The sequence below is a fragment of the Narcine bancroftii genome, chromosome 2 (assembly GCF_036971445.1).
Source record: "Narcine bancroftii isolate sNarBan1 chromosome 2, sNarBan1.hap1, whole genome shotgun sequence".
Classification (NCBI taxonomy): Eukaryota; Metazoa; Chordata; class Chondrichthyes; order Torpediniformes; family Narcinidae; genus Narcine; species Narcine bancroftii.
This window is the reverse complement of record NC_091470.1, coordinates 257,106,172-257,120,781: the sequence shown is the minus strand read 5'-3', so window position 1 is coordinate 257,120,781 and position 14,610 is coordinate 257,106,172. Positions and strand designations below refer to the sequence as shown.

Genomic DNA, 14,610 nt, shown 5'->3' with positions numbered 1-14,610 from the left:
TCCAACACTCCTCCCTGCTGCAGCTCTGGCAGCGCCACCATGTATTACCTAGGGGTAGATTTCTGGTCACTCAGCTATAGGAAGGACATCATCAGTCAGAAGGGGCTCAAAGGAGATTCAGCAGGATGTTGCTAGGATTGGAGGGGTTGAATTATAGGGATTGGATAGGCTGGGTCTTTATTTCCCAGAGTGAAAGAGACTAGGGGTGGGGTAGCAGTGATGATGGGGGAAGTGGTAATAGAACATGGGGGATGGGGTAGCAGAGAGGGTGGGGGAGGTGGTAATAGAATGTGGGGGATGGGGTAGCAGAGAGGGTAATAGAGAGGGTGGGAATGTAGTAGAGGGTGGGTGATAGAGTAGCAGAGAGAATGGGGAATGGGTAGTAGAGGGTGGGGGAGTGGGTAATAGAATGGAGGAGGTAGTAGATGGTGGGTGATGGGGTAGCAGAGAGTGTGGGGAGGGGTAACACAGAGGGTGGGGGTAGTAGAGGGTGGGGAGGGGTAGTACAGAGGGTGGGGGAGGTCAACAGTGGGTGAATGGATAGAATGCCAGTAAATGTATGATGAGGCAGATCCACTGAGAAGAGAGTTAATCTCCTCTGTCTGTGTAACAAATTGCTGATGGCTGTGTCATGTTGGATGGAATGACCTACCCTTGGACCAGCAGGGCAAAGGGTGCTCATGGAAAAAATAAGAGAGACATGGCAAATAAAAGTGTCTAGAAGCAAGAGGAAGTTACCTCAGGTTAAGGGTTTAGATACAGAGGCTGCAACATACAACAAGAATTAAGCTGGGATCAGCATTATTCCACTACTATGAGGGAGTTGACAGTGTCCTAGATCACAGAGTCTTACAGCATGGAAACAGGCCCTTCAGCCCACACTGACCAAAATGTCCCACGCACCCTATTCCCACCTGTCTTCATTTGTCCCATGACCCTCTGACCCATCCTATTCATTAATCTGACAATTTTTTTCTTAGACCTTGCAAATACCTGCCTCAACCACCTCCTCCGGTGGCCCATTCCATACACCCACCACCCTCTGTGTAAAAAGGTTGCCCTCAGATTCCTGTTAAATCTTTCCACCCTCCCCTTAAACTTACTTCCTCTAGTGATCGATTCTTTAACTCTGTGCTCACCCCATCTATTCCTTGTGATTTTGTACACCTCATTGAGATCACCCCTTTAATCCCCCTGTGCTCCAAGAAATAAAGCCCCAACTTGTTCAACCTCCCACTGTAGCTCAGGACCTCGAGTTCTGGCAACAATTTCGTAAATCCTCTTTGCGCCCTCTCCAGCTTGACAACATCTTTCCTATTACATGATTACCAAAACTGAATGCAATACAGTACTGTATTCCAAATGGGGCCTTCCCAATGTCCTGCTCAACTATAATATTTAATACTCCTACTGATGAAGGCCAATGTGTCAAATGCCTTTTAGACCACCCTGTCTACCCATGACACCATTTTTAAGGTACTATGTACCTATACTCTACATCACCCTAGATCCTTACCATTCCCTGTGTGGATCCCACCCATATTAGGCCTCCCAAAATGCAACAACTCATATTTCTCGGCATTAAAGTCCATCAACCATTCCTCTGCCCAATTGATAAGGATCCTGCTGCAATCTTTGGTAACTGACTTCACTCCCTACAATACCAAACATTTCATTGTCATCCTCAGATTTGCTGATCAATGGGGCTTAGACGGTTGAGAGGGGATTTGATAGAGGTATATAAAATTATGAAGGGAATGGATAGAGTAGATATGAATAGGCTCTTTCCCCTTGAGGGCAAGAGAGATTGGAATGAGGGGTCATAAGTTTTTAACATGGTTAGGGGGAAAAACTTTAGAAGTAACTTAAGAGGAAGCTTCTTCACTCAGAGAATGTGGCTGAATGGAATGACCTTCTGGAAGAGGTGGTTGTAGCAGAGTCCATTTTTGTCACTAAGAAGAGATTTGATGAGTACATGGATGTGAAGGGGTTGGAGGGTTATGGGCAGGGAGCAGGTAGTTTCATTTAAATCTGTGCAGACCAGAAGGGCCAATATGGCCTGTTTCCATACTGTAATTGTTATCTGGTTATATATCATGTACATTTCATCTAATTCATTGATATAGATGTTAAATGGCAATGGGTCCCAGCAATGAACCATGTGATGCACCACTTGTTACCATCAGCCCCTCTTTTCTACCAATATTCTATCCATTCTTCTGCCTCACCTTAGATCTCATGCCATCTAGAGCTGCCTACTGTGCAAAACCTTATTGAATGCCTTGCTGAAATCCATATATACAGCATCCACAGCTCTGCCCTCATCAATCCTCTTGGCCACATCTTAAACAAAAACTCAATTGGATTTGTGAGACATGACCCCCCCCCCCGTAACAAAATTGTGCTGACAATCGCTAAACAGCCTTCGTCCACTGAAGCTCATGTACATCTTTTTCCTCAGAACACTCTCCAGTAACTTACCAACCACAGATGATAGGCTTGTTGGCCTGTAGTTCCCAGGCTTCTCCCTGGAGTTTTTTTTTGAATAGAGGCACAAGGTTTGCTACCCTCCATTCTTCTGACTCAAGAATCTTAGTCAGGGCACCTGCAATTTCCTCCTTCACTTCCCACCATGTGTGTCAGGTTATGAGTTTCAGCCATGCCTGTCTTGTATTAAAAACCCTACTCCTGAAGCTCCTCTGATGTTGAGATCAACTAGGGATTCATACCTATCTGTGACCCCATCACTCCATTGTTAGATTATTGTGGAGTAGGTCTACATAGGTCAGCACAACAATGTGGGCTGAAGGGTCTGTACTGTGCTGTAATGTTCTATGTTCTGTTAAAAAAAAGTGAAAGATAGGTTCAAGGATGAGGTAAATTCTCGAGTTCAGGTCCTTGGCATGACCTCTTCTGATGGAGTGATGGAAGCTGGAAACTCACAGGAAACTAAAGTAAATGAATGGTGAGTTTTCATTATCTACAAAAGTTCAGATGGAATGGACATCCTCCCAACAATTTTAGTGTAATTAACACATGAGACACCACAAAGGGAAAGGAAATTATAACAGATACCAAAGGAAGAGAAAAGGAAATAAATAATAACCATTCACTGTTATCCAGTAATGCCAAGAATGTGTCATCAGTGATGCAGCCAGACCTTTGGGGGTCTAATGGTAGTGTTGTTGTTTCAGGTAATACAGGGTGCTTCAAGAGTTTGGAATTGGCCAATTGGAGACGTTTGAAATTGCAGGAGGTGACAGAAGTGTTGGAAATGAGGCAAAGCTTTAGCATGGAAAGAGTGTCAGAATGAGGTACGAGTGCAAATGTTGGCTCCAACTTTTGGTATTGGCTGGATATTGGAGTTTGGGATGAGTTCAGGTCCAGGAGCTCATTCTGAACATACAAACGCATCTGAAGAGCAGAGATATGCCAGTCAGCCTCTCAGCCTGCTCCTGTCAAGTCCGGAGTGAGCAGAGGCATGGGTGAGGGTCATGGTCATAGAGCTTGTCAACAGAAGTTCAAGTTTATTATTATCTGACTCTTCTACAACCTGACAAAAGAGCATTTCTCCAGACCACAATGCACACACAACACACAGTACATAATTATGATATTAATACATAAAAATATAATATAAAATAAATATAAATATTTTGAAATAATTTACTTATTTCATAAATGACATCCAAGGCTACATCAATTTCACAGTCTTCTGGAAGGAGCTAATTTCCACCCTAGCAGTTCTGATTTTGATGCTCCTGTACCTCCTTCCTTATGGTAGTGAGTCACAAAGATACTGTGTGATGGATGGTAGGGATTGTCAATAATTCTTTGAGCTCTATTTAAGCGAGCTGAACTCCTCCAGCATTTCTGTGTATTACACCCTGCTCTACCACAAATCCACCACTCTCTGTGTGAAGGTGGTGTATCTCAAGTCCTCCTCAGGTCTTTCCCCTCTCACCCTAAATCCATGCTGACTAGTTTTAGACTTCCCTTCTCTGGGAAATAGATGGTGAATATTCTCCTTATTTATGAATGCCATCATGATTTTATAAATCTTTATAAGGTTCTCATCAGCCTGCCAGACTTAAGGGAGAACAGTCCCAGCCTCTCTTTGCAACCCAAGCCAACCAGTCCAGGTAACATCCTTTGGAATCTCTTCAATTCCTTTTTGCAGCTTAATGATATCCGTAGCACATCAGTCACCAGACTAGAATGCTGCAGGCTATATTCTTGGAGGATTGTATATAATGCGTTTAAAGGTGAATGCTGCTGGGTGAAACATGGAACTGTTCTGCTCTGTGCAGTCTCTAGATCACCCCTGAGTCATTCCCATTAAAATATTAGGCACAGCTATACCTAGAGACAGAACTCACAGCCCATATCTGAGCACGCCAACTACATGACATGCATGACACACAAAACGTTTATTACACATAAAAGGACATGTATTACTCAAGGGATGACATGGATTACACACTGGAATGCACCCATTGTACCCAGAACATACATTACACACTGGAGGACATGCATTACGGACAGGAGAACATGGATGACATATGAGAAGACATGCATTATGGACAGGAGAACATGAACGACACAAGAGAGGACATGCATTTCACACTGGACATGATTTGAACGTGGGAAAGGGAAGTTTAAACGATATGCAGACAAATATTTTACACAGTGACTGGTGGACTGCCAGGAGCAGTGGTGGAAGCAGATACAATAGCGGTGCTGAAGAGGTTTCCAGATTGACCCATGAATATACAAAAGATGGAGCATGGCCAGGCATCAGAGATGAACTTTAACTTACGGATTGTGTTCAGCACACTTGTGAGGGTCAAAGGGCCCGTCCCCATACTGTTCTATGTTCTATGATTAGGCAGAATCCAGTTTCTAAAGGGCTTTTGTGAAACAACTGCCTCCAGCCTTGCCTCCAACAGATTAATGACTCCAAATCTTCAGTCCATTTACAAAGTATTCCATTCAGAAATTATTCACTTGTTTTTGATTTGGAACCTATTGTATTTCTAATAACTGTGGGTTCAGTTTCCATAACACTTGGCGCAGTTAATAGCAAAATGTCAGTACATGGATCTCCCAAATATTCTCGGTTGTGTATTTTCTTTCAGGTTTCATCTGAAATGAGCATCTGCTGATAATTAACTTTAAAACCTGAAACCTGAGACCCGTCAGCTGAGGAGCGAATCATTAGAGATGGAAAGGCAGAGTTAATGGCTGCGTTTATCTTCATTATTTGTGTTCAACTTCTCAATGATCAGGGCAATGAATTGGGAACAAAAGTGTCAGGTGTGAGAGAGTGAGGTGGAATGGAGAGAGGTGTCAATAGATAATGCGGAGCAAGGCAGAGTGCACAGTTCCAATGCCAAGGCGCCACTTTGGACTTGCTCCCCTTTACTTTGACATGTTGGAATCGTTCAGCTGGTTCCCATTAGAGAGCAGCTAATGCCCCCTAAGGTGGATGCACAATGACCAATGAACTGCCAGAAATGACTCATTTCCTCCTTCAACTTGCCCAGGTATGAGAGTCCTGTTTGTAAAATATGAGGTTTTAACACTGGTGGATTCACAAAGTGCTGGCAACTTATGTCAGGAAGAGGGGTCAAACAGGAGGATTGTAGAGGCAAGCTCTCATTTCAGTTGGAATCCAGAGGAACTCAGCAGGCCGTGCATCATCCATCGGAAGTAAAAGGTGACCATTGTTTTAGGGTCTGTGCCCTTCATCAGGTCTAAGCAAAAACAGGCAGGTGCCTGAACAGAGAGATGGGGAGAGGGGAGGGGGGGAAAGGAGAGGAGGGAGGAGGGAGGAAGGATAACAGGTAAAAGATGGAAACAGGTAGGAGGGTAAAAGCTGAGGAGCAATGGGGGAAAGAGTGTTGTGAGTGAGGAAATAGGCTTGGTAGGTCTCAAAGGCGAAGACTCTGAACACAGTTTTGATGTAGGGAAGGATTTTATTTACAGAAGGCAAGTGTGGGAAAATGGCAACTGATGCAAAGCACACACACACAACATACACAATGAACTGGTACATACAGTGATCTGGGGAAAATCACTACAATATCCCACCACCCCTTGACTCAGTGCAGACACAGCTCTATGCTACAAGGGACACTAATTAAACACTCCCAACCCTTTTAACAGAGCACATCTTACCAACAGTTTCTCCAGCACCCTTCCACATTTCTAGGCCTGGAGTGAAGCAGGGTGGTCCCAAGCTGGAAAAAGGAGAGAACAAAGAGCACATGGCACCTTTGTAATGCTAGAGGGACAAGCCCACATCATTTACTGGGGGCCAATAGCTCAGTGGCAGGAGGGTTAATCTCATTACAACAGCCAATGGCCCAAGGCCAAGTACAGGCAGGCTGGACAGTGCAGACCAGGTAATTTACATGTGACCAACAGCAAGGTGTGCACTAATGGGTGGGGCGGAACCAAACCTTGATTGGCAGCTGGTGTGTCCTCCGACTAGGTAGGGGGCAGTGCTGTCACATGAAAGCCACAACCCTTCCCAATACAGAGAGGGTAGAGGGCTAAGAAGAGTGGAGAAGGAAAGGAAAGGAAAGAGGTGGAAAACTGGAGGAGAGGAGACAGAGGGGTAGAAAAAGATAAAAAACACAGGGGAGGAGAGTAACAGAATTGGAGAAGTCAATACCGATACTACTGGTTGACAAGGCTGTGACAGAATAGAGTAAAAGTCCTAAAATCCACACTGATTGGGTATTGGGTCGGTCCGGATTTTCAGATTTTCTGGATTCTCAGGCCGTACTTTTAAAATTAAAATTTAAGGAGAACAAAGAGGTAAATAAGCAGGGAAATAATTTATTAATGAAACTTTTTCGTATCAATACAAAGTACACACTTTTTTCTTACATTTCCGCGACTTCCACGTGATCGCTTGTCACTGCTGTGCATCTATACGTTTACGCCTGCACACACACATGCATGCATGCAAAAACAGAGAGAGTTTTCAAGAAGTCTCTGGGGTGGTACAGTTAGTGCAATTACTTTACAGTGCCAGTGATCGGGACCAGAGTTTGAATCCCGCTCTCTCTCTAAGGAGTTTGTACGTTCTCCCTGTGTCAGCCTGGGTTTCCCCGGGGGCTCCGGATTCTTCTCACCTGTCGAAGCATACTGGGGGTGTAGTTTATCTCGGTATGAATTGGGCGGCATGGAATTGTGGGCCAAAATGGCCTGTTACCATGCTGTGTGTCTAAATTTAAACTTAAATTTAAAAGTCCAGATTCTCAGGTGGTCTGGATTTCTGGCAATAGACTTTTGCACTTTTACTGTATAAGTTGTTGTTCCTCCAACTTACGGGTGACCTCACTTTGGCTGTGCATGAGGCCAAGGATGGATATGTTGGTAGGGCAAAGGTAGGGTGTGGAATTGAAGTGGTTGCCACTGGGAGGCCTTGCAGTTGCAGTGGACAGAGCGAAGGTGCTTCACGAAACGATCTCCCCGTCTGAATCCAATCTCTTCTAATGTAGTCTAATTGGCTGCAGCGGGAACACAATGGGAATGGATTCAGGAGATGACATCTACTTGGAAGGACTGTTGGGGCCTCTGAATGGTGGTGAGGGAGGAGGTGTGGGCACCAATGCACCATTTCTTGATGTCACAGGAGTAGGTATTGAGGAGGCATTAGTGGGAAGGATTAGTGGATAAGGCATACCCAGAGGGAGTGGTCCCTGTGGATAGTGGAGAGGGGAGGGGAAGATGTGTCTGGTGGTGGGATCTCATTGTAGGTGGTGGAAATTCAGCAAGATAACATCTAGGATGCAGAAGCTGGTGGAGTGGTAGGTGAGGTCAATTGGAATCAACCCCAGCATTTGAACATTTTCTTGTTTCAGTTGCAATGCTATGCCCTCTGGGACATGAAATGTCTGCTGGAGGTGTCCCTGTCATTCACAGATGAACAGAGTCATTGTCAAAGGATGATAACTACTCATCAATAATGTTGAACAAACGTCTAATGATGTACATGGTTTTCACTGGTCAGGGCACTGAGCACAGGAGTTGGGATGCCATGTTACAATTGTACAAGGCATTGGTGAGAGCACTCTTGGGATATTGAGGGCAGTTTAGCTTACCATTTATAGGAAGGATTTCATTAAACTGGATAGGGAGCATAAAAGATTCATGAGGTTGTTTTTAAACAAGGGCATTTGTAATTCTCCAATTTCTGTTGACTCCCTCCCTCAATCTTTCTCTTTCACTACCCTTCTGACTCCTTTCCACTAGCTCCCCAGCCCCTTCACTTCCTTCTCAGATTAGAGAGCTACCCATGACCTTCTCCCCCATCTTTCTCTCATGCCCTTCCATCTAGGTCCACCTATCACCTCTTACTTGTTAGTTAGCCTATGCACCCATTCCCTCTCCCTCCTACCTCCCCCCCCAACCACCTTTTTATTCAAACACCTTCCTGTTTTTGCTCCTACCTTGATGAGGGGCTCAGGCATGAAACGTTGGTTACCCTTTACTTCCTATGGATGTAGTGTGACCTGAGTTTCTCCAGCACATTTGTGTATTGCACTCCACCTCAGCATCTGCAGATTGTGTTATTTAACTCTTATCAACCTCGACAAAATCTCCTTCATCCCTCCTTGCTCCAGCTTCTCCTTTGTAAACCTGAAGTTGAAAGCCTTTGGTCCTGAAAAACACTACAGAAATCTTTTGCAGCCCTTTGTTTGATCAAGATTATGGTACCTGTAGCTGTCATGTTTCTCTCTTGTTCTACTCAACTGCAAAGTTTCAAGGTATGCTAACTTTGAAGAACTCCTTGGACACATTCTCTTCACATGGCTGGATGAATGTTCAGCATAACCTGTTGGTATGCACACAGAAGAATCATTCTCATTGTACAAGTTACTTGGTGACAAGTAAATATACTTAACAGAGAATTTTGGACTTCTATGAAGAAAGGGAAATTATCGTGGACACCAACACCAATACCCCCGAGCGGAAAGCTCTTCAAAACTTAGTGGAGACAGCCCAGGACTTCACAGGCAAAACTCCCCACTTCATTGAGAGCATCTGCAGGAAACACTGCTGTCGGAAAGCTGCATCTATCATCAAGGATCCACACCACTCACCACACACTCTGTTCTCGCTGCTGCCAACAGGGAAGAGATATAAGTGTCACAAGACTCACACCACCAGGTTCAGGAACAGCTTTCACCCCTCTACCATCAGACTCCTCAACAACAAACTCAATCAGGGACTCATTTAAGGACTCTTACTTGTACATATTATTTTTTTCTCTCTGAATTGCACAGACAGTTTGTTTACATTTCTTTATTATTTACATGTATATGTTGACTACAGCTTTTTTGCACAACTAATAAGTGGTAATTCTGCTTCACCCACAGGAAAAAGAATCTCAGGGTTATATGTGATGTCATTTTAATCTTAAATTTAAAATTTTTTAATTAAAGAAAAATTAGACATACAACACGATTACAGGCCATTTTGGCCCACGAGACCGAGCCACCAAATTTACACCCAATTAACCTATACTAACACTCCTAGTACATTTTGAACGGTGGGAGGAAACTAGAACCCCCATGGAAAATCCACACAGACATGAGGAGAACATACAAACACCTTACAGACAGCATGGAATTCAAACCCTGGCCCCAATCGCTAGTGCTGTAAAGGCATTGCGCTTACTGCTATGCCAAATGTGCTGCCCCATGTATGTACTTTGACAATAAATCTGAAATCTGAACATATTGTCTTTTGCAGCCAGAACTTTTATTAGGATGCTGTCGAGCAAAGGAACTGACAAGAAATTATAGGACAGCCCCATTGATCATAACTGGCAACTACTGTGAGATTAAGCTTTTAAGTCGCAGGAACTAATGCAATTTGTATGACGAGCCCTGTATAATGAGAGCACAAGATGAAATAAAATACATGCAGAAGTTTATCACTACATTGTTCCTTGAAAGAGGGTATTTCTTTCCAAAAACATACTTTATTCACAATAAATTATTTACAAATAAGAAAACCGTTCAAGATTTGTTATATTTATAATGTCAGTCATATCTCTACGTACTCAGCAACGTATATGTTACATTGTTCTCTCACTTCACCATTACCAACACTGTGGCACTTTTTCATTTCTACACATTGTCATTAGACATTACCTCGTTTAGAAAAAAAATTATTAATAAACAAGAAAACCATTTTACACTCATAATATCAGTCACATCAATACATTCTCATCAATGTACAATGTGGCATTTATTCTCTCAATGCCCCATTGAGGGGCTAACCCTCAGTCTCAGCCCTTCAGTGCCAGTAATGGGATGCCTCTAGACCGTTGTCCTTCCCCACTGCACCCTTGTGTCGGCTGCACCAAGTCTCAGTGCATCCCTCAGCACGTACCCCTACAGCCTGAAATGTGAGAGTTGGCAGCATTCCCTCACCGACATTCAGTATGCTGAAAGAGCAACAGGTTTTGGCCAGACCAAAGTTCGTCTTTCACCAAGTTAATGGTCTTCCAGAAGTCCTGGATGTTGCACTCAGGAACAGCCTGTGACAAGAACCCTTGCATCCTTCTCCACAAACTCTTTGTGAACTTGCATTCAGCAAAGAGGTGGGCGACAGTCTCCACTCCTCCGCAGCCATCCCGGGGCAACATGGGTGGAGAATGAAGGATCTCACTGTGAGGGCCCTTCTCCCCACCAGCCAGACCAAGTCCTGGTGCTTTTTTGTGAGCTCTGGCAAAGAAGCATTCTGCCAGATGACCTGGATGGTCTGCTCAGGGAACCATCCCACTCGGTCCATCGAGTCCTCTTCTCTCAGTTTCTGTAGGATGTTCTGTGCTGACCACTGTGTGATGGCTTTGTGGTTGAAGGTGTTGTCCTGGAAAAACTTTTCCATGAAGGATAGGTGGTGTGGCAAAGTCCAACTAACTAGGACATTGCACGACACCGGTGCCAGGCCAATCATTCACAACACCTGAGACAGGTAAACCTCAGCACATAGCAGCACAAGGTGTTCTCGTATTTTGATTCCACGCACAGCCAGATGCAGCCACAAACGAAAGTGGTCTGCAGGATAAGGGCCACAGTGGACACGACCTTGCCCCCATTGTCTGATGACTTGTACATGGTGCCTCTTCAGATCCTATGCATTTTAGACCCTCATTATGACTCAGAGCCAGCTCTTCAGCGCTTGACGTCCTGCTTTGTGGAAACTGCCAAAATATTTGGCCTGGAAGTCAGCCTGAAGAAAACTGAGGTCCTCCATCAGCCAGCTCCCCACCATGACTACCAGCCCCCCCACATCTCCATCGGGCACACAAAACTCAAAACAGTCAACCAGTTTACCTATCTCGGCTGCACCATTTCATCAGATGCAAGGATCGACAATGAGATAGACAACAGACTCGCCAAGGCAAATAGCGCCTTTGGAAGACTACACAAAAGAGTCTGGAAAAACAACCAACTGAAAAACCTCACAAAGATAAGCGTATACAGAGCCGTTGTCATACCCACACTCCTGTTCGGCTCCGAATCATGGGTCCTCTACCGGCATCACCTACGGCTCCTAGAACGCTTCCACCAGCGTTGTCTCCGCTCCATCCTCAACATCCATTGGAGCGCTTTCATCCCTAACGTCGAAGTACTCGAGATGGCAGAGGTCGACAGCATCGAGTCCACGCTGCTGAAGATCCAGCTGCACTGGATGGGTCACGTCTCCAGAATGGAGGACCATCGCCTTCCCAAGATCGTGTTATATGGCGAGCTCTCCACTGGCCACCGTGACAGAGGTGCAACAAAGAAAAGGTACAAGGACTGCCTAAAGAAATCTCTTGGTGCCTGCCACATTGACCACCGCCAGTGGGCTGATATTGCCTCAAACCGTGCATCTTGGCGCCTCACAGTTCGGCGGGCAGCAACCTCCTTTGAAGAAGACCGCAGAGCCCACCTCACTGACAAAAGGCAAATGAGGAAAAACCCAACACCCAACCCCAACCAACCAATTTTCCCCTGCAGCCGCTGCAACCGTGTCTGCCTGTCCCGCATCGGACTTGTCAGCCACAAACGAGCCTGCAGCTGACGTGGACTTTTACCCCCTCCTTAAATCTTCGTCCGCGAAGCCAAGCCAAAGAAAGAAGAATGACTCAGAAAATTGCTCTGGTAAACACCAGGGTGGAGGTGTGGAGGATGAGTCACACCTGTGCAATGTGCTGCAATACCAAGAGCATCTCGCACCTGATAACCAGGCTCTTATCAGTTATTGAGAGGGAATGCCACGCCCACAGATCCAATTTTTGGTGGACCTTTGCGATCCTCTCTGACCAATTCTTGTTGCATGCGTTAGCCCATCCAAACCAGATCCCTAGCACCTTACAGAGTGATCTGACTGTGAAGGGGATGGTGGACAGGTTGAGCTAGTTACTGAAGAGCATTGCCTCCATTTTCTTCTGGTTTATTCTAGCGCCTGATGTGGACTCAAAATACCTGCATATGCTGGTTAGCCTCCAGAATGATCATGTACCATGTCGTTGTCCATGTACAGGGAGGCCTTGACCTGAGCACTTCTGCTGCCTGGCAACATCACTTCTTTTATGCTATATAACCATTTACAGCACAGAAACAGGCCTGTTCGGTCCTGCTAGTCTGTACTGAACATCTTCTCCCACCTAGTCCCACTGATCTGCATTTGGCCCATAACCCTCCACACCTCTCCTGTCTATATACCTATTCAACCTTTCCTTGAATATTTGCATCAATCTCGCTTATACCACCACTGCTGGAAATTTCATTCCATACCCCTACCACCCTCTGCGTGAAGAAATTTCCCCTTGTGTTTCCCTTAAACTTCTTCACTTTTACTTTCAATCCATGCCCTCTTGTTTGAATCCCCCCCCCCCACCCCTACCGTGGAAAAAGCCTATGCATATTGGCTCTATTTTCCCCCTTATAATTTTGAATACCTCTATCAAATCACTCTTCAACCTTTTACACTCCTGTTCAACTGTTCCCTGTAACACAAACCCTGAAACCCCAGCAACATTCTCCTAAATCTCCTCTGCACTCTCTCTATACTGTTTATATCCTTCCTGTAATTCGGCGACCAAAACTGCACACGGTATTCCACATTTGGCATCACCAATGCCTTATACAATTTCAACATAACATTCCAACTCCTGCATTCAATACTCTGATTTATAAAAGCCCTCATCCCTTCTGATGGATTCGACGAAGGGCTCTATGCAGCACATAAATAAGAATGGAGACAATGGGCAATCCTGCCTAACTCCAGACTTGATGGGAAGCTACCAGTTACCCACCTATTGATTTGGACTGCACTACGGATGTCTGTGTAGAGCAGTTTAATTCAATTCCAAATTCCTTCCCCAAAGCCTATTTTGGAGAGCGCGCCAATCATGTACATGTGCGATATCAGGTTAAAAGCCTTCTCTTGGTACAAGCTGACCAGGCAGGCATCCACACACCTGCACTGTACATAAGCGATGATATCCCTGAACAGCATGAGGCTTTCAGAGATCTTTCTGTCTGGAACCATGCAGGTCTGGTCTGGTCCTCTTCCTTAAGGCTATGGATTGCAGAGCTCCCTCTGTTAACCTTTTGGAAGAAGACACATGAGCATGACTCATCCTGCATGTCCACCCCCTTTGACTGCAGAAGGAGGATTTGCTGCAGGTCAGTCTGCAGTTGGCTTAGCCCCCTCGGTCTCTGTCTTGCTCTCTGAACACCTTTGAGGATAAAGAATGCCTTGATGTTCTACTTGGTCGCTTCCCACCAGGTCACTGGGGAGTCAGTTTCACAGTTCTCCAACCAGCATACTCCTTCTTTAGTTCCTCTACATTCTCTGGGATCGCCAACTTCACATTCAGCTTGTTTGTTCCCCTGCCCACCTTCTAGTCCTCCTGTAAGCGATGGGAGGCGCGAAGGAGGCAGTGGTCAGAGAAGAACACTTTCGTAACATCGATGGTTCTGATCGTGACAGCCTTTGACATGAAGACAAAGTCTATCCAGGACTGGGTTGAGCCGTCTGGTCTTGACTAGGTGGGTTGTGGCTGTGCACCCCCTGCAGGTTTGCTGAAAGAGGGTATGCAGGTTGACAGGGTGGGAAGAAGGCAGTCAAAAGGTTGGGACATCATCTCACAGTTGGACAAATCGCTGAATAGGCCACACTTAGAATATTGCTGTTCTGGTCCCCACATCTTTGGAAGAATGAGAATTAACCAGATAGCACACAAATAATATTTTCAGGAATGTTGCCAGGACTGGAGGGCATGATTTATAAAGCTAGATTGGATAGGGTGGGACTTTTTAAGCTCAGGAGCAAAGGAGGCTTAGTAGTTTATGAAAGTATGAAAGACACAGCTAGAGTAGGTAGCCCCAGGATGCCATTAATGTTTCTCCTAGTAGGGGAGTCTAGAAGCATAGGTTTAAGGTGAATGGGAAAGATTTAAAGGGGATCTAATGGGAAAGCTATCCATATTGAAGAGGTGAGTGTGTGGTATGAGCTGTCAGAAGAACAGGGGACGGTTTAACGGTTCAAAAGACATTTAGGCAGGTGCACAGATAGGAGAGGTTCAGA

The 14,610-nt window shown here is 45.2% G+C and overlaps 1 long non-coding RNA gene across 1 annotated transcript in view; it reads left to right on the top strand.

The window, feature by feature from the left end:
• The window catches only part of LOC138752682 (uncharacterized), a 36,349-nt gene extending 26,500 nt beyond the window's left edge, over positions 1 to 9,849 (top strand). The window contains exon 3 of the long non-coding RNA XR_011350833.1: positions 9,772 to 9,849. This is a non-coding gene — a long non-coding RNA (uncharacterized lncRNA). The remainder of the gene's footprint in view (positions 1 to 9,771) is intronic.
• The last annotated feature ends 4,761 nt before the right edge of the window (positions 9,850 to 14,610 follow it).